The sequence below is a fragment of the Bombina bombina genome, chromosome 1 (genome assembly GCF_027579735.1).
Source record: "Bombina bombina isolate aBomBom1 chromosome 1, aBomBom1.pri, whole genome shotgun sequence".
NCBI classification, from domain to species: domain Eukaryota; kingdom Metazoa; phylum Chordata; class Amphibia; order Anura; family Bombinatoridae; genus Bombina; species Bombina bombina.
The window spans coordinates 620,455,354-620,475,280 of NC_069499.1; the positions used below are offsets into that span (position 1 = coordinate 620,455,354).

The window sequence follows — 19,927 nt, forward strand, 5'->3', positions numbered from 1 at the left end:
GAATTTGCACCCCATCAGTTTAAAACTATCAGGATTCAGTGGCAATAGCCGAAAAGACGATTCAATATCTATCTTAGCCATCATGGCCCCACTCCCTGCCTTCCTTACCAACTGCACTGCGCTGTCGAATGATTGGTATTGCACTGTTGCTTCCGCTTTGTCGATAGCATCGTTTACCGACCTACCCTTTGGGTATGATAAGTGATGTATCATGCAATATTTCCCTTCTTCCTTCTTGGGTACCACCCCCAAGGGGGAAATGACTAGATCTGCTATTGGCTTTTCTGCGAAAGGGCCGGCCATCCTCCCCTCCTCAACCTCCTTCGCTAGTTTCTCTTTCAGTATCCCGGGGAGCTCTGCTGCTGATTTTAAGTTCCTAGCTTTTACTGCCCCCGTTACCGCTCCTTTCACTGGTACTGTAAAACCCCTACTCAGCCCCTCAATTAATAAATCTCTATCCTCTATGATAGGGTATGCTTGCAGCTCGCGAACCAGTCTATCTATTTTCAGCGGGGTTGGAGCTAATCCACCCAGTTTGCCCTCCCCCCCACGTTTCCTTGGCTCCAAAAGGACTGCCTCCCATACCCGTTGTTACCTCCATTTTTTCTGCAATCTACCCCCGGGTGCGCCCCGCTACAGTATCTGCAAATGTGCCTGAATTTGCATGCTCCCCCCTATCGCATTTTTTTTCGTTATACGCCCAGCATTCCCTGTTATCGGTTCTCCTGCTCTTATTACCATTAAATGTTGCGCCCCGCCCCCTTTGTCCATCCTGTACCCTCATTACCCTGGTGTATAAGTCTAATATCTTTAGACCAAAGTCCCTCCTTCCCTTGTCTCCTAGCTGCAAGTTACCCTTCCTAAATTCCGTGTCGTAGTCTTTCCATGCAAACCCACCATATGTCGTGTAACACTCCGCAATAAAATGGATGTACCTTAACATGCCCTTCACCTTCCCCGGATTGGCTGATATAAAACACTCCGCCTTTATGAGTATCCCTTTTACCCACTCTGTAAATGTTTGCTTAAACTTCTTCCCTTTACCCTCTTCGCCCCTGGATTTAAAGACTGCTGCGTCCCTAGTTATTTCGAATATGTCCACGTATTTCCCTTTCTGGGCCCTTGCAATTACCTTTGCTTTTAAATGTGTTGTTAATGGCATTAACAGTGTCCCCATCACCTCATCATCCCCATTAAACACTTCACTTGTTTCTTCCTGCTCGTGCATTGCAATCCCCTTCCCTGTGCCTTTGCCCTGCTTCGCATATATTTTAAGCACTATTTTTAATATCCTCTTTTCTTCCTCCCCCTTTACATTCTCATCCTCAGAATCAAGTTCAGATGAGCTATCAGATACCAGATTGTTTAAACACAATATTTCCTTACCTTGTTTTGCCCCTTGTCCGCCGTCCGTTCCTCCAGCTGCCCCCACCTGCTTTGCTGCTCCCGTTTCCTCCCTCCTTATTGGGGGGGTTCCTGCTACCACAACGTTTTCCCCCACATTGCTGCTGGGTACTTCCATTGGCTCCTGCTGCCGTGCTTGTTCCATTGGGCCCGCCTCCTTTTCTTTGCTCTGTGGGGGTAACACAAAAGTATTAACATTTGTTCCTACCTCTTGATTTCCCGGTGCCAGTGCCCTTCCTCCCTCCCTGCTGTTATGAACCACCTCAGACACCTCCTGCCCCTCCCTCCTTTGTTCCCCTATCCCCCCCAGTCCCACAGACTTCCTCCTCTGCCCTTCTCCCCTTTCCATTTCCACTCCTTCTAAAACCCCTATCTCAGATTCCTCCTCTATTAGCCTATAACTATTCCCTTCAGCATCCCTGATCACCCTCCTATCCCCAGCATTTCCCCCCACTCCCCAGCATCTCTTCTGCGGCCTAATGCCCACATCCCCCCCTCTCCTGAACACATGAATCCTACTGGGTTCCATGTTCCCTCCTCCCGCCACCCATGCCCCCCTTCCTGCCCTTTGCTCCCAACTAGGTCGCTGTCCACTGTTACCCCATGCTCCTTCCCCCCACCCCCCTGGCCCATTTTGCGCTATCCATTGCGCCTCACCTGGTCCACTGGGACCACCGCGATTCTCCTCTGCTCCCCCTGTTCCAGCTATATTCAGTCATGCCCCTTTCCCTTCCTTGTCTGTTTTGGATCATCTTACCAATATAAGTACTGCTTCCTCCCCACATCTTACATCCCCTATCTCTATCCCTCCTTTACCTATTTTTCTGTTCTTTGGTAACAGCTCTCCTATCCTCATTGCTCCGTGAAATGCCACTACAAACGCCGTTCTGAAGATTAGTGCCTCGTCCCTGCTTGCGCACACCCCTTCTAGCGCCCCTGTCATTTTCTGTAATCTGTCTTCCGTTATTGGTTCCCTCCTATCCGCTCCCTTTTCCTCATCTCTTCCCCATGCCCTCGCAATCTTCTTTACTATGAACATCCTGGACCAATTCATTCCCCCGTATAGCTGTGCACAATATGATATCCTCGCTAATACTGCACTCTGCCGCCCCTTTTTTACGCCTTCTCTCCGCAGTACCATCAACCACTCTAGGAATCTTCCCTCCTCCCCTCCTTTAGCTTCCTCCCTATATTTGCACCACTGTCCCCAATATTTCCTGTATACTGCCCATGTACTTGGCGCCAAGGCTTTCTCGACCAGTTCCTCGATTCCTTCTATCCGTTGCCAATCTGCCAAAGAAGCATAGGGCAATATTCACCTTCCTGTCTGGCATTGGGTGCAAGCTCCCTAAACTTCTCCCATTTAAAATGGGATAGCGCGTCAGCAACTACGTTTCTGAAACCTGGAATGTGCTTGGCCCTGACATAGATGTTATGCTTTAAACATTTCAAAACCAAGTACCTTAGATACCTAACTTCTGGCAGTGATGAGGCGGACAGATGATTGATGACATCGACCACTCCCATATTGTCTGACCAGCATATTATTGTCTTATTTGCTAGCTCCCCACCCCATAGCTCCATGGCCACCACTATGGGGAACAGCTCCAGCAGCACCAAGTTCCTAACCCATCCTATTTCCTTCCATTTTTCGGGCCATCCTCCCACGCACCACCTCCCTTGAAAGTATGCTCCATACCCCATCCCCCCTGCCGCGTCCATGTATAGCTCCAACTCAACTGCGGGCACGACCTCCTGCCATATGCGCACCCCGTTGAATTCCTGCAAAAATTGGTCCCACACTTTCAGGTCTTCCCTCATCTCCTTTGTCACCCTAATCATATGCTCTGGCTTTTTTGTGCCCTTTGTGCTAATCTCCAATCGCCTTTTAAAAATCCTCCCTTCTGGTATCACTTTACATGCAAAGTTCAATACCCCCAAAGTTTTCTGTATCTCCCTTAGCATTACCTTTTTTCGCATCGCCATCCATGCTATCAGCGCCCTAGCCTTTTTCACCTTATCCTCGGGTAGCTCACATTGCCCTTTCACTGAATCTATTGTTATGCCCAGGAATGCTAGTCTCGCGCAAGGGCCCTCTGTCTTTTTGTCTGCCACTAGGACCCCCATCTCTTCAAGCAAACCTATCAGCCCTGCTTTCATGCTTTCGCACCTGTCAGTGCCCGCCCCTCCTACTACTATGAAATCATCCAGGTAGTGGAATATTGAATCCCTCTTTTGCCTTGCTACCGCTAACCAATGCAGAAAAGTGCTAAACTTCTCGAAGATTGAGCATTATATGGAGCACCCCATTGGTAGGCATTTATCCACATAATATTGCCCTTCGAATTTGCACCCCATCAGTTTAAAACTATCAGGATTCAGTGGCAATAGCCGAAAAGCCGATTCAATATCTATCTTAGCCATCATGGCCCCACTGTGCTGTCGAATGATTGGTATTGCACTGTTGCTTCCGCTTTGTCGATAGCATCATTTACTGACCTACCCTTTGGGTATGATAAGTGATGTATCATGCAATATTTCCCTTCTTCCTTCTTGGGTACCACCCCCAAGGGGGAAATGACTAGATCTGCTATTGGCTTTTCTGCGAAAGGGCCGGCCATCCTCCCCCCCTCAACCTCCTTCGCTAGTTTCTCTTTCAGTATCCCGGGGAGCTCCGCTGCTGATTTTAAGTTCCTAGCTTTTACTGCCCCCGTTACCGCTCCTTTCACTGGTACTGTAAAACCCCTACTCAGCCCCTCAATTAATAAGTCTCTATCCTCTATGATAGGGTATGCTTGCAGCTCGCGAACCAGTCTATCTATTTTCAGCGGGGTTGGCGCTAATCCCCCCAGTTTGCCACCCCCCCCCGCGTTTCCTTGGCTCCGAAAGGACTGCCTCCCATACCCGTTGCTACCTCCATTTTTTCTGCAATCTACCCCCGGATGCGCCCCGCTACAGTATCTGCAAATGTGTCTGAATTTGCATGCTCCACCCCCCTATCGCATTTTTTTTCGTTATACGCCCAGCATTCCCTGTTATTGGTTCTCCCGCTCTTATTAGCATTAAATGTTGCGCCCCGCCCCCCTTCTCCATCCTATACCCTCATTTCCCTGGTGTATAAGTCTAATATCTATATACCAAAGTCCCTCCTTCCCTTGTCTCCTAGCTGCAAGTTACCCTTCCTAAATTCCGTGTCGTAGTCCTTCCATGCAAACCCACCATATATCGTGTAACACTCCGCAATAAAATGGATGTACCTTAACATGCCCTTCACCTTCCCCAGATTGGCTGATATAAAACACTCCGCGTATATGAGTATCCCTTTTACCCACTCTGTAAATGTTTGCTTAACCTTCTTCCCTTTACCCTCTTCACCGCTGGATTTAAAGGCCTCTGCGTCCCTAGTTATTTCGAATATGTCCACGTATTTCCCTTTCTGGGCCCTTGCAATTACCTTTGCTTTTAAATGTGTTGTTAATGGCATTAACAGTGTCCCCATCACCTCATCATCCCCATTAAACACTTCACTTGTTTCTTCCTGCTCGTGCATTGCAATCCCCTTCCCTGTGCCTTTGCCCTGCTTCGCATATATTTTACGCACTATTTTTAATATCCTCTTTTCCCCCTCCCCCTTTACATTCTCGTCCTCAGAATTAAGTTCAGATGAGCTATCAGATACCAGATTGTTTAAACACAATATTTTCTTACCTTGTTTTGCCCCTTGTCCGCCGTCCGTTCCTCCAGCTGCCCCCACCTGCTTTGCTGCTCCCGTTTCCTCCCTCCTTATTGGGGGGTTCCTGCTACCACAACGTTTTCTCCCGCATTGCTGCTGGGTACTTCCATTGGCTCCTGCTGCCGTGCTTGTTCCATTGAGCCCGCCTCCTTTTCTTTGCTCTATGGGGGTAACACAAAAGTATTAACATTTGTTCCTACCTCTTGATTTCCCAGTGCCAGTGCCCTTCCCCCCTCCCTGCTGTTATGAACCACCTCACACACCTCCTGCCCCTCCCTCCTTTGTCCCCCTACCCCCCCCCAGTCCCACAGACTCCCTCCTCTGCCCTTCTCCCCTTCCCATTTTCACTCCTTCTAAAACCCCTATCTCAGATTCCTCCTCTATTAGCCTATAACTATTCCCTTCAGTGTCCCTGATCACCCTCCTATCCCCAGCATTTCCACCCACTCCCCAGGCTCTCTTCTGCGGCCTAATGCCCACATCCCCCCCTCTCCTGAACACATCAATCCTACTGGGTTCCATGTACCCTCCTCCCGCCGCCCATGCCCCCCTTCCTGCCCTTTGCTCCCAACTAGGTCGCTGTCCACCGTTACCCCATGCTCCTTCCCCCCACCCCCCTGGCCCATTTGGCTCTATCCATTGCGCCTCACCCGGTCCGCCGGGACCGCCGCCATTCTCCTCTGCCCACCATCCCACCCACCCATATCCCCTCTGTGCAGCACCATGTCTGTGAGCGCCCCTGTCCCACCCGTTGCCTCCCGCTGCATACCATCCATCGTAGCCTGCCTCCTCCTCCCAAGATGGCCGCCCCCAGTGCTGTGTCTCTGCCCTAGCCTCTACGTATGCACGCGCATGCGCAGACGTTCCATTGTGGCCTTCCCTAGCAAACTCATCACCGAGACGTCTCCTAGCCACTGTGACTTCATTTGATCCTGCGCGAAGCGCAACACTTGCCTCCTGCTCTTGCCCGCTTGCGCTCCTCCCGACCACATCAATGCTGCATGCACTGCTGCTGCCCCCCTGCCCCAAAGGAATAGCATCAACGCTGTGTGTGGGGCTCCCTATGAACAGGACCGGGCTACCGCCGCTACCCCCAGGAGGAAGGCCTGCCCCCTCCACCCCTCCAGTGCCGCTCCCAAGCTGTATAATACCCGCTATCCTGTTCCCCCTGCATGGGGTGCTGACCTCCTTCTGACTTACCTGCACCACCGCCAAAGCACCAACCTCCACTGCGCCAACTCCGGATATCACCTCTCCTTGGGCTGTTTGTTGATCCCTCCTGGCCTTCTCCATCTTCCTGATCTTCTTTTGGGCTTGGATTGCCCTAGTCTTCCAGACCGTCTCTCCTTCATCCAAGTACCTCCTAGGGATTCTCCTGTTCCTCGCCGTCATCTTCAAGCTTCTTCCTGCAACAAAGAAAAAAGGTTCTTCCTGCAAACAAAGAAAAAAGGTTAGTGACTCCTCCCTGCAGTCCCTCTCCTTATAACACCTTTCCCATAGACCCTCCCCTGAACCTTCTCCTGACCAATGCCTTCTCTCCTTATCTCTGCTGCAACCCCCACACCTGGCACACCAAACTCCACTATTGTTCTCTCCCAGCAGCTCCTCCCTTATGACGTTCCCCTCACATATGTTCCATACACTAGTTGATATGACTAAGGAAAACACCCTTATAAAAAAATCCAGTTGTAACCATAAATTTCTTTCTTGAGCTCAGTGCAGCTTCAAATTTTTCTGACCCCTAAATCTGGGTGGAATCTAAAAAACAAAATAGTAAATTTGTATTGCAATAAAATAAATGCACATTTAATATATTACTTACTAAATATAACATATCTTCCAGCATAAGTACAATAAAAATAAGCAGGACAAGATTGTACCTTACCCTCCAAAAAAGGGAACCACTTATTCAAACCACTTAGTATCATGACCAAAATTGGAAGGACCTTTTCTTTCAATCTACTGGAGCCTGCACAGGCCAATAAACCTCAAATCAATATATTTGCCTACTGAACAAATTGTTTCAATAGGATGGAAAAAGAAAATACTGAAAATAGTCAGTAAACTGGCTTGAGGACCTTTTCCATTCCAGCTATCAAAACTTAGACAAGAAAAAACATTACTTGTGAAAAAAAGATCATTTGTCAATAAAGGCCTAGATTCTATGCCTACCACAACTTATGATAGGGTTGCTACAAAATGACATAACTCGCGTCAGTGATTAATTAAATTACAGCTGCACTGTGACAGTTTTCAGATAATATATTTTTTTATTATAGACACCCAGACCTTGTGTAAAGTGCTTACAACAGCTAAAGGACAGTGTAAAAGAGAAACAAAATTGCTCCTTTAGTGTATAATGCTAAGGACTACTGTAGATTACCAGTGGATTGCTAATTTATCACAAGTCCGCAAGCAGACAAATTTGCCTGTTTGCGGGCGCGCAATAAATAACTAGCCATTACAAGAAGCGGCTGGTTAATGCTACCACGAGCTCGAGGTAGAAGTTAGCGCTTATAAAAATAACCAGAGATCAGATCTCTGGTTAATTTTATAAATGTGACCCAAATGTCCCCAAAATACAGTGTTGTGTATTTTATTAAAAAAAAATATTATAGCATATATTTTCTTTTTATTACGGCACTAGGCAGTATTTTGAGGGCCTTTTCATTGTGATCTATGGGAACTGTGTGTTTCCAGTAAATATATACAGTATGTGTATGCTTATATACAAATATATTCATGTGTTAATATGTGTATATACGAATATACATCTATGTTTACACTTTGCTGCCATCACTGCACTACTTACCTCCTTCGCTTCGGTACTGTGCCATCTCTGACGGCATCAGAACGAGGCTCCCATTGGAGCCTATGGAAGCGCGCTCTTGTGAGCACAATGCTTCCCAGCAATGTAAATGCGAGCTGTCAACTTATAACACCAGGGCAAATAAGCGTGCATTGATATTATTCAGTGGAGCGCAGATATCGCTTTCACGAAAGTGATATTTAGCGCTCCACTTGTAATCTGGCCATAAATTGTGAATATAAAAGTAAACTATTAAAAATAAATACAAAAAGAAGAAAATACAACTTGTCAGTGACTAGCTGTAAACGTACAAACATATTAATGAATATATATATGTATGTACAGTATATTCTGCTATTTAAATGTCTGTAGCCACCCAAACATCCACATCAAAAAGCATGCATTCCAAGCTTATCCCTAAAGTCTATATTTATCCATGTTCCTTTTCAATATTTAGTTTTTATGTTTCTGCAAATTGCACCTCCAGAATGTAAAGATAAAAAAAACTCCCCTGTTAGACATGAATATTATACACATTCCACAATATCTATTCAAACAGCTCTGTTATCACAGAAACATTACTGTAAATAAATACTGTCCAGTTCTGTATGTTTGAAAAATCAGTCTGTCTTCCCTGAGATAGTTAGCAAATACAATAATTAATTAATTTTCAACCTGAGAAAGGCAAACTAACCACTTAAGTATGCATAACTGAGCTGCACTAATTTAAAGGTTCAGTGTCCCTTTAACCCCTTAATGACCGCAGCACTTTTCCATTTTCTGTCCGTTTGGGACCAAGGCTATTTTTACATTTTTGCGGTGTTTGTGTTTAGCTGTAATTTTCCTCTTACTCATTTACTGTACCCACACATATTATATACCGTTTTTCTCGCCATTAAATGGACTTTCAAAAGATACCATTATTTTCATCATATCTTATAATTTACTATAAAAAACATTATAAAATATGAAGAAAAAATGGAAAAAAACACACTTTTTCTAACTTTGACCCCCAAAATCTGTTACACATCTACAACCACCAAAAAACACCCATGCTAAATAGTTTCTAAATTTTGTCCTGAGTTTAGAAATACCCAATGTTTACATCTTCTTTGCTTTTTTTGCAAGTTATAGGGCCATAAATACAAGTAGCACTTTGCTATTTCCAAACCACTTTTTTTCAAAATTAGCGCTAGTTACATTGGGACACTAATATCTTTCAGGAATCCCTGAATATCCATTGACATGTATATATTTTTTTTTCAAAGACATCCCAAAGTATTGATCTAGGCCCATTTTGGTATATTTCATGCCACTATTTCACCGCCAAATGCGATCAAATAAAAAAAATTGTTCACTTTTTCACAAATTTTTTCACAAACTTTAGGTTTCTCACTGAAATTATTTACAAACAACTTATGCAATTATAGAATAAATGGTTGTAAATGCTTCTCTGGGATCCCCTTTGTTCAGAAATAGCAGACATATATGGCTTTGGCTTTGCTTTTTGGTAATTAGAAGGCTGCTAAATGCCACTGCGCACAATACGTGTATTATGCCCAGCATTGAAGGGGTTAACTAGGGAGCATGTAGGGAGCTTCTAGGGTTAATTTTAGCTTTAGTGTAGTGTAGTAGACAACCCCAAGTATTGATCTAGGCCCATTTTGGTATATTTCATGCCCCCATTTCACCGCCAAATGCGATCAAAGTAAAAAAAACGTTAATTTTTTCACAATTTTAGGTTTCTCACTGAAATTATTTTCAAACAGCTTGTGCAATTATAGCACAAATGGTTGTAAATGCTTCTCTGGGATGCCCTTTGTTCAGAAATAGCAGACATATATGACTTTGGCGTTGCTTTATGGTAATTAGAAAGTCGCTAAATGCTGCTGCGCATCACACGTGTATTATGGCTAGCAGTGAAGGGGTTAATTAAGTAGTTTGTAGGGAGCTTGCAGGGTTAATTTTAGCTTTAGTGTAGAGATCAGCCTCCCACCTGACACATCCCACCCCCTGATCCCTCCCAAACAGCTCCCTTCTCTCCCCCACCCCACAATTGTCCCCGCCATCTTAAGTACTGGCAGAAAGTACTAAAATAAAAGTACTGGCCGAAAGTACTAAAATAAAAGTTTTTTTTTTAAGAAAAAAAAAAAGCATATTTACATATGCTGTGTTTAGGATCCCCCCTTAACCCCCAACCTCCCTGATCCCTCCCCAAACAGCTCTCTAAGCCTCCCTCTTAGCCTTATTGGGGGCCATCTTGGGTACTGGCAGCTGTCTGCCAGTACCCAGTTTGAACAATCAAATGTTTATTTTTATTTTTTTATTTTTCTGTAGTGTAGCTCAATCCCCCACCCCCCCCCCCCCACGGACCAACCCCCACCACCTAAATAACACCTAAGGTTTTTTTTTATACATTTAAATTTTGTCCCAAAATAACATTTTTTCCGTAGTGTAGCGGTTCCCACTCGCTCCCTCCCCGTGCACGCGCCCGCCCGCCGCCCCCTCGTGCACGCGCGCACCCCCGGACTTACCCGCCCACGATCCCGCCCCCCTCCACATGACCAAGGCCATCGATGGCCGCCACCCACCTCCCACACCGGCTCCCACCCACCAACGATACCGGCCATCGATGTCCGGTGCAGAGAGGGACACAGAGTGGCTCTCTCTGCATCGGATGGCCGTAAAAGGTTATTGCAGGATGCCTCCATATCGAGGCATCACTGCAATAACCGGAAAGCAGCTGGAAGCGAGCAGGATCGCTTCCAGCTGCTTTCCACACCGAGGACGTGCAGGGTACGTCCTCAGGCGTTAACTGCCTTTTTTCTGAGGACGTACCCTGCACGTCCTCGGTCGTTAAGGGGTTAAAGTAATGTTTCATTTTTATGCCCATAACATCCTATTCTTATATTTTACTTTACCTATTGGGAGAACAAATAACAGAAGGCTCGAAAGATGCAGAAATATTGAAAAGATAAGCTTAAACTATACTAGAAATGTGATAGTCTAAATATTCAAATTATATTAAAACATTCAATCAATGTACAATCAACCACACTGTCAATAAGACTAATGATAAATCACTCAGGATATAAATATAATATAAGCCCGGTTCTGGAGTATGTCCATTGAATGGTGACAAATTGGAGCAGGGCCTGTTCTTACGTGACCAGTGACTTGTTGTGCTATGTCCAACTATCGTTCCTTTACATTCTTATGTCCCTTTTTCACAAAATTAAACTAAAAACTTCCAACCCCAATCAGAAATGTCCAACCCCACTCTTGAAACCACTATGTTGGTTGTGCAAAGCTGGGAAAGGGGTATACTCCCTTTAAGGAACACAATCTAAAATATATAAAGGTATCTGAAGTATAACTATGGGCCTTGTCCCTTAGGGTTACACTTTGAAAATAACTTGTAACCCTGTTTACCCGTTTAATACACAATTGGTGACTTAGGGACAGATTTTGAGTTGCACGGTAACTGTTGAGTGCAAGCTATATCAGGTTTATTGCATTCGCTCACTCAAAATTAAATTTAACGATTATCCGGATAGCGCAAACTCAGAGCTCTGGTTAACTGTTACGCTAGAATAAAAAGTTGCACAAAATACAATAAAATTATATTAATAAGTACAGTTACACTCATAATAACAAAGTCTGATAAAAAAAATATTTTTAAAAAATTGCATAAAAAAGGTTATAAGGGTTCAAAGATATGAGGTCTCAGGTGTTAGAAAAAAAAAAGACATGCAAAGGGCTTTCACATTGAAATACATACATATAAATATGTACAGTATCTCACAAAAGTGAGTACACCCCTCACATTTTTTAAATATTTTATTATATCTTTTCATGTGACAACACTGAAGAAATGACACTTTTCTACAATGTAAAGTAGTGAGTGTACAGCCTGTATAACAGTATACATTTGCAGTCCCCTCAAAATAACTCAACACACAGCCATTAATGTCTAAACCGTTGTCAACAAAATTGAGTACACCCCAAAGTGGAAATGTCCAAATTGGGACCAAAGTGTCAATATTTTATGTGGCCACCATTATTTTCCAGCACTGCCTTAACCCTCTTCGGCATGGAGTTCCCCAGAACTTCATAGGTTGCCACTGGAGTCCTCTTCTACTCCTCCTTGACCCCTCCATGACGACATCATGCAGCTGGTGGATTTTAGAGACCTTGCTCTCCCCCACCTTCCGTTTGAGGATGCTCCACAGATGCTCAATAGGGTTTAGGTCTGGAGACATGCTTGGCCAGTCCATCACCTTTACCCTCAGCTTCTTTAGCAAAGCAGAGGTTGTATTGGAGGTGTGTTTGGGGACGTTATCATGTTGGAATACTGCTCTGTGGCCCAGTCTCCAAAGGGAGGGGATCATGCCCTGCTTCAGTATCTCACAGTACATTTTAACATTCATGGTTCCTTCAATGAACTGTAGCTCCCCAGTGCCGGCAGCAAACATGCAGGGCCAGACCATGACACTTCCACCACCATTATTGACAGTAGGCAAGACACACTTGTCTTTGTACTCCTGACCTGGCTGCGCCACACACGCTTGACACCATCTGAACCAAATAAGTTTATCTTGATCTCATCGGACCACAGGACAATGTTCCAGTAATCCATGTCCTTAGTTTGCTTGTCTTCAGCAAACTGTTTGCGGGCTTTCTTGTGCATCATCTTTAGAAGAGGCTTCCTTCTGTGACGACAGCCATGCAGACCAATTTGATGCAGTGTGCAGCGTATGGTCTGAGCACTGACAGGCTGACCCCCCACCCCTTACACCTCTGCAGCAATACTGGCAGCACTAATACGTCTATTCCCCAAAGACAACCTCTGGATATGACGCTGAGCATGTGCACCCAACTTCTTTGGCGAGGCCTGTTCTGAGTGGAACCTGTCCTGTGAAACCACTGTATAGTCTCGCCCACCGTGCTGCAGCTCAGTTTCAGGGTCTTGGCAATCTTCTTATAGTCTAGGCCATCTTTATGTAGAGCAACAATTCTTTTTTTCAGATCCTCAGAGAGTTCTTTGCCATGAGGTGCCATGTTGAACTTCCAGTGACCAGTATGAGAGAGTGTGAGAGCAATAACACCAAATTTAACACACCTGCTCCCCATTCACACCTGACACCTTGTAACACTAACGAGTCACATGATACCGTAGAGGTAAAATGGCTAATTGGGCCCAATTTGGACATTTCCACTTAGGGGTGTACTTACTTTTGTTGCCAACAGTTTAGACATTAATGGATGTGTATGGAGTTATTTTGAGGGGACTGCAAATTTACACTGTTATACAGGCTGTACACTCACTACTTTACATTGTAACAAAGTGTCATTTCTTCAGTGTTGTCACATGAAAAGATATAATAACATTTTTACAAAAAATGTGAGGGGTGTACTCACTTTTGTGAGATACTGTATATCTGTGTACATATATATATATATATATATATATATATATATATATATATATATATATATGTTTATAGGTGTGTACAGATGTATTTATGTTTATATGTGTATTAAAGACATATATACCCATATAAACAAATAAATACATACACATATATATATATATATATATATATATATATATATATATATATATGTTACAGGTAAAGTCAGAAATCCGGGTAATCCCTAGATTACCCGGGTAATGATAGGATTACCCAAGTGGCTGATGTACTGTAATTCAGCTTTGGGTAAAGCCAGATGTACTGTAATTCCCTCATCTACAATATTTTCTTTTTATGTTTGCTCACCGTAAAAAAATGAGGTTTATAAGGGGGACATCGACCCCCTTGAACGCCACAGGTGGAGGAAAAAAAGATAGGGAAGATGGGGGAATTACAGTGCATCGTATATATGTTTGATGCAGAGACTCGTTCAGTCTGAGCGGATTCATGATCTGACATCGGGCTTTACCCGCAGCCCTTTGGGTAATCCTAACATTACCCGTGTCATACTAGGATTACCCAATATCTGACTTTACCCGCAACATATATAAGTGCATTGGAGCCCTTTGCAGTCAAAAATCCGAAAACATCTAAAAACCTATTTATGCAATATTCATATTGAATAAAGTGTTTAACTGTGTTTGTACTGTAAATATTTCACATTCCCATGTTCTTCACATAGGGGAATATGTTGTAAGTATTTTTAAATAGATATCATTGTTTACAAACACACACACACATATATATATATATATATATATATATATATATACTGTATATATCTTCCAAAAGAGACATGCACTCACTCCGCTTTCATCAATGAATTGCCCAGGTGAATGCTCAAACTAGAAACCACAGGGCCCAGGTGCAAGAATCTAAAAAGCCCCCCCCCCCCCACCCCCCAAAAAAAGTGAATTTGATACATATCTTTTTTTTTAACATTTAACACAGAAAAAAAAAATGTGAATCAGATTACCTCTGCAATAGGAGGTACTCTGTGCCCACAGTCTGTGAGATGGTCTGACCCCTATTACTGTATATAGTGACACTGTTTAACCCACCAGTACTGTATATAGTGAGTTAGTGACACAGTCTGTAATCTCCCGGTGAGATGACTGGCCTGACCCTACCCGTCCCAGTAATTTATTAAGTGACCACAGTAGTCTGTGACATGGTCCAGCCCCCCATACTGTATATAGTGGTACTGTATAGACTGACACTGTTTACCCCCCCGCCCCCCATGCTGTAGTAACAAGGTCTCTAATTTGCTGATTCCACAAACATACACACACATACATGCATAAATACACACACAGTCACATACATACATACACACATACACACACACCACACACACACAACACCAATGGGTAAAACAGAAACACTAACGCCTGTAGTCAGAGACAGAGACACTAGTGAAGCATCACGTAACACTCACATGATATAAGTGTAGGCAGTGGCAGGTCAACATTTGTTTTTGTTTTTTTTTAAGATGGGCACCCACCCTCGGGGGCCTGGTCGCAGTTGTAACCTCTGCACCCCCTGTAGTTCCGCCCCTGTGTTTATACCTAAATATAATCATATATGTATATATATATATATATATATATATATATATATATATAAAATAGAAGATATTCTTCTTTGTGAAGAACCTTAGAATGTGAAATATTTATATTTTCAAGTTGGATTAGCGCACTTGAGAAAATGCGATTGGGTTTACACGTGAGTAGGGTTTTACATTTTTCGCGCTCTATTTAAATCTATTGGAGAATAAGTTAACGTGGTTGCGATATTCTAACTTCGGCTTTTTAGCCAATGGGCTAGATTCAAAGATGCTCATAATGCTGCTGAAGGGTGTCTTTTCTAAGTCAAGATCATGTTTAAAATTCATTGAGGCGCATTGATTTTTTTTTTTTTTTAAGATGGTCGGCAATGGTGCTTCTAAAAATTAACATAGTAAAATTACCAAATACATGATATATCTCACACAGAAATCCAGAAACCAATAGAAATACAGAAATAAATACAGCCACAACACTTCAGGAATAGTGATGTCCCGAACTGTTCGCCCGCGAACGGTTCACAGCGAACATAGGTTGTTCGCGTTCGCGTTTGTGGGCGAACACATGGCGATGTTCGATCCGCCCCTATGTGTCATCATTGTGGAAACTTTGACCCTTTATGTCACAGCCGCCTGACACATTAGAGCCAATCAACATCAGACACTCCCTCACAGACACTCCCAGCTACTCGGAATCCGCCATTTTAGACTCATGACGACCTTGCTTTTTTAATGAGAGGACGTGTTGTGTTTTTGCTCCTGACATTAATAGGAAAAACATAGCTAGGCTAGTGTATTTACAGTCCAGAAGGACTCCACTCATCTCTGCTGCAAGCACAGCACCCCAAAAAGCCCTTTTTAGGGCTATATTTCGTGCCGTTTTTTTTTTTTTTTTTTTCCCGTTTTTTTTTATTAGCATTTGCCTGGCTTTCAGCTGTTTGTTTAAGGCTCACAGCATATGCTGTGACTACTGCCGCCACTGATATCTCCCTAACAACATTAGATTAAATTTAACTAACCCAAAAATATAATTATTTTTCTAGTGTAATTTTTTTTTCATTTTCTATTAGGCCAGTGTCACACAGCATATACTCTGGTTCATTGCTCTGTGCCAGCCAGCAGCCACCAGTGTTAATATCCGTTTATAACATTATTTTAAATTAAAAATAAATAAATAAATATTTCGCTAGTGTAATCTAATTACATTTACTATCATGCCTGTGTCTGTCAGGCTCACTCAGCATTAATATACCTCTTTTTTTTTCAGTCTTTTGGTTAATTGGTCTGTGCCAGGCAGCCACCCAGCACTCATATCTATTTTTCTTTCACCTTAATTTTAATATATATATAAAAAAAAAGTTTAAATTTGTTTGCTAGTGTAATCTAATATTATTTTCTATCCGGCCTGTGTGTTTTGCTGACTAAGGCCTAGATTTGGAGTTCGGCGGTAAAAGGGCTGTTAACGCTCCGCGGGCTTTTTTCTGGCCGCACCATAAAATTAACTCTGGTATCGAGAGTTCAAACAAATGCTGCGTTAGGCTCCAAAAAAGGAGCGTAGAGCATTTTTACCGCAAAAGCAACTCTCGATACCAGAGTTGCTTACGGACGCGGCCGGCCTCAAAAACGTGCTCGTGCACGATTCCCCCATAGGAAACAATGGGGCTGTTTGAGCTGAAAAAAAACCTAACACCTGCAAAAAAGCAGCGTTCAGCTCCTAACGCAGCCCCATTGTTTGCTATGGGGAAACACTTCCTACGTCTGCACCTAACACTCTAACATGTACCCCGAGTCTAAACACCCCTAGCCTTACACTTATTAACCCCTAATCTGCCGCCCCCGCTATCGCTGACCCCTGCATATTTTTTTAAACCCCTAATCTGCCGCTCCGTAAACCGCCGCCACCTACGTTATCCCTATGTACCCCTAATCTGCTACCCCTAACACCGCCGACCCCTATATTATATTTATTAACCCCTAACCTGCCCCCCACAACGTCGCCGACACCTGCCTACACTTATTAACCCCTAATCTGCCGAGCGGACCTGAGCGCTACTATAATAAAGTTATTAACCCCTAATCCGCCTCACTAACCCTATCATAAATAGTATTAACCCCTAATCTGCCCTCCCTAACATCGCCGACACCTAACTTCAATTATTAACCCCTAATCTTCCGATCGGAGCTCACCGCTATTCTAATAAATGGATTAACCCCTAAAGCTAAGTCTAACCCTAACACTAACACCCCCCTAAGTTAAATATAATATTTATCTAACGAAATAAATTAACTCTTATTAAATAACTTATTCCTATTTAAAGCTAAATACTTACCTGTAAAATAAATCCTAATATAGCTACAATATAAATTATAATTATATTATAGCTATTTTAGGATTAATATTTATTTTACAGGCAACTTTGTAATTATTTTAACCAGGTACAATAGCTATTAAATAGTTAAGAACTATTTAATAGTTACCTAGTTAAAATAATAACAAATTTATCTGTAAAATAAATCCTAACCTAAGTTATAATTAAACCTAACACTACCCTATCAATAAAATAATTAAATAAACTACCTACAATTACCTACAATTAACCTAACACTACACTATCAATAAATTAATTAAACACAATTCCTACAAATAAATACAATTAAATAAACTTGCTAAAGTACAAAAAATAAAAAAGAACTAAGTTACAGAAAATAAAAAAATATTTACAAACATAAGAAAAATATTACAACAATTTTAAACTAATTACACCTACTCTAAGCCCCCTAATAAAATAACAAAGCCCCCCAAAATAAAAAATTCCCTACCCTATTCTAAATTAAAAAAGTTACAAGCTCTTTTACCTTACCAGCCCTGAACAGGGCCCTTTGCGGGGCATGCCCCAAGAATTTCAGCTCTTTTGCCTGTAAAAAAAAACATACAATACCCCCCCCCCAACATTACAACCCACCACCCACATACCCCTAATCTAACCCAAACCCCCCTTAAATAAACCTAACACTAAGCCCCTGAAGATCTTCCTACCTTGTCTTCACCATCCAGGTATCACCGATCCGTCCTGGCTCCAAGATCTTCATCCAACCCAAGCTGGGGTTGGCGATCCATAATCCGGTCCAGAAGAGGCTCCAAAGTCTTCCTCCTATCCGGCAAGAAGAGGACATCCGGACCGGCAAACATCTTCTCCAAGCGGCATCTTCGATCTTCTTCCATCCGGAGCGAAGCGGCAGGATCCTAAAGACCTCCAGCGCGGAACATCCATCCGGACCGACGACTGAACGACGAATGACTGTTCCTTTAAGGGACGTCATCCAAGATGGCGTCCCTCGAATTCCGATTGGCTGATAGGATTCTATCAGCCAATCGGAATTAAGGTAGGAATTTTCTGATTGGCTGATGGAATCAGCCAATCAGAATCAAGTTCAATCCGATTGGCTGATCCAATCAGCCAATCAGATTGAGCTCGCATTCTATTGGCTGTTCCGATCAGCCAATAGAATGCGAGCTCAATCTGATTGGCTGATTGGATCGGCCAATCGGATTGAACTAGATTCTGATTGGCTGATTCCATCAGCCAATCAGAAAATTCCTACCTTAATTCCGATTGGCTGATAGAATCCTATCAGCCAATCGGAATTCGAGGGACGCCATCTTGGATGACGTCCCTTAAAGGAACAGTCATTCGTCGTTCAGTCGTCGGTCCGGATGGATGTTCCGCGCTGGAGGTCTTCAGGATCCTGCCGCTTCGCTCCGGATGGAAGAAGATCGAAGATGCCGCTTGGAGAAGATGTTTGCCGGTCCGGATGTCCTCTTCTTGCCGGATAGGAGGAAGACTTTGGAGCCTCTTCTGGACCGGATTATGGATCGCCAACCCCCGCTTGGGTTGGATGAAGATCTTGGAGCCAGGACGGATCGGTGATACCTGGATGGTGAAGACAAGGTAGGAAGATCTTCAGGGGCTTAGTGTTAGGTTTATTTAAGGGGGGTTTGGGTTAGATTAGGGGTATGTGGGTGGTGGGTTGTAATGTTGGGGGGGGGGTATTGTATGTTTTTTTTTACAGGCAAAAGAGCTGAAATTCTTGGGGCATGCCCCGCAAAGGGCCCTGTTCAGGGCTGGTAAGGTAAAAGAGCTTGTAACTTTTTTAATTTAGAATAGGGTAGGGAATTTTTTATTTTGGGGGGCTTTGTTATTTTATTAGGGGGCTTAGAGTAGGTGTAATTAGTTTAAAATTGTTGTAATATTTTTCTTATGTTTGTAAATATTTTTTTATTTTCTGTAACTTAGTTCTTTTTTATTTTTTGTACTTTAGCTAGTTTATTTAATTGTATTTATTTGTAGGAATTGTGTTTAATTAATTTATTGATAGTGTAGTGTTAGGTTAATTGTAGGTAATTGTAGGTAGTTTATTTAATTATTTTATTGATAGGGTAGTGTTAGGTTTAATTATAACTTAGGTTAGGATTTATTTTACAGGTAAATTTGTTATTATTTTAACTATGTAACTATTAAATAGTTCTTAACTATTTAATAGCTATTTTACCTGGTTAAAATAATAACAAAGTTGCCTGTAAAATAAATATTAATCCTAAAATAGCTATAATATAATTATAATTTATATTGTAGCTATATTAGGATTTATTTTACAGGTAAGTATTTAGCTTTAAATAGGAATAATTTATTTAATAAGAGTTAATTTATTTTGTTAGATAAAAATTATATTTAACTTAGGGGGGTGTTAGTGTTAGGGTTAGACTTAGCTTTAGGGGTTAATCAATTTATTAGAATAGCGGTGAGCTCCGGTCGTCAGATTAGGGGTTAATAATTGAAGTTAGGTGTCGGCGATGTTAAGGAGGGCAGATTAGGGGTTAATACTATTTATGATAGGGTTAGTGAGGCGGATTAGGGGTCAATACATTTATTATAGTAGCGCTC

The 19,927-nt window shown here is 42.7% G+C and overlaps 1 protein-coding gene across 1 annotated transcript in view; it reads left to right on the forward strand.

Moving 5' to 3' along the window:
• The window catches only part of LOC128660113 (G-protein coupled receptor 83-like), a 137,046-nt gene that overhangs the window by 10,126 nt on the left and 106,993 nt on the right, over positions 1-19,927 (forward strand). The window lies entirely within an intron of this gene.